Consider the following 643-nt stretch of genomic DNA (forward strand, 5'->3'; position numbering starts at 1 on the left):
ATTTGCTCAGTGTTGTGCTACACACAAAATAGTTTCAGAATTGTTATATCCATGTCACCTAAAAAGTCTATTAAGTTGGATTCAAAATTTCTTTGTAGTTTTGTTTTGTTTTTAGACTAAAGGTATATATGCAAAGTACTGCGTTCAAAATTTATTTGGATTAAGTTTTATTTTCCTTCAGAATGTTTATATTATTTATATATAGTTAGGTTTATTTGTTTTCTATTTATATTAATTTTTAGAATCCCTTTCATTCTTGTAGATTCAAATTTCTGTTTGAATATGTTAAAGTTAACATTGTCAAATACATATGATAACATATGGAATGCTTCGCAATTTGTGTGTCATCTATATGGAGGAGTCATGCCAATTTTCTCTGTTTTGTTTTAGTTTTAGCATATGTGCTGTTCAAGTAAGAACACCTTCAATTCATTTTCAGCCTGTTTGATGTTTACTTAGCACCTTCACACACACACACACACACACACACACACACACACACACACTTCACTATTTTTTTATCCTTATATTATTTGACCTTTCCACACTCAACTGACCTAATTTTCTTGAAACACTCTACTCTCTTGGTTTTTGATTCCACACTCTTCTGGTTCTACTTCCTCTTCACAGGCCTCTCCTCATT

General features: G+C 31.1%; 1 non-coding gene across 1 annotated transcript; it reads right to left on the minus strand.

Moving 5' to 3' along the window:
• Positions 1–314: 314 nt before the first annotated feature.
• On the minus strand, positions 315–422 carry LOC122229003. The gene has a single exon (XR_006206877.1). It is a non-coding gene; the product is annotated as a U6 spliceosomal RNA (small nuclear RNA).
• Between the last annotated feature and the right edge of the window lie 221 nt (positions 423–643).

This window comes from Panthera leo, chromosome C1 (genome assembly GCF_018350215.1).
Source record: "Panthera leo isolate Ple1 chromosome C1, P.leo_Ple1_pat1.1, whole genome shotgun sequence".
NCBI classification, from domain to species: domain Eukaryota; kingdom Metazoa; phylum Chordata; class Mammalia; order Carnivora; family Felidae; genus Panthera; species Panthera leo.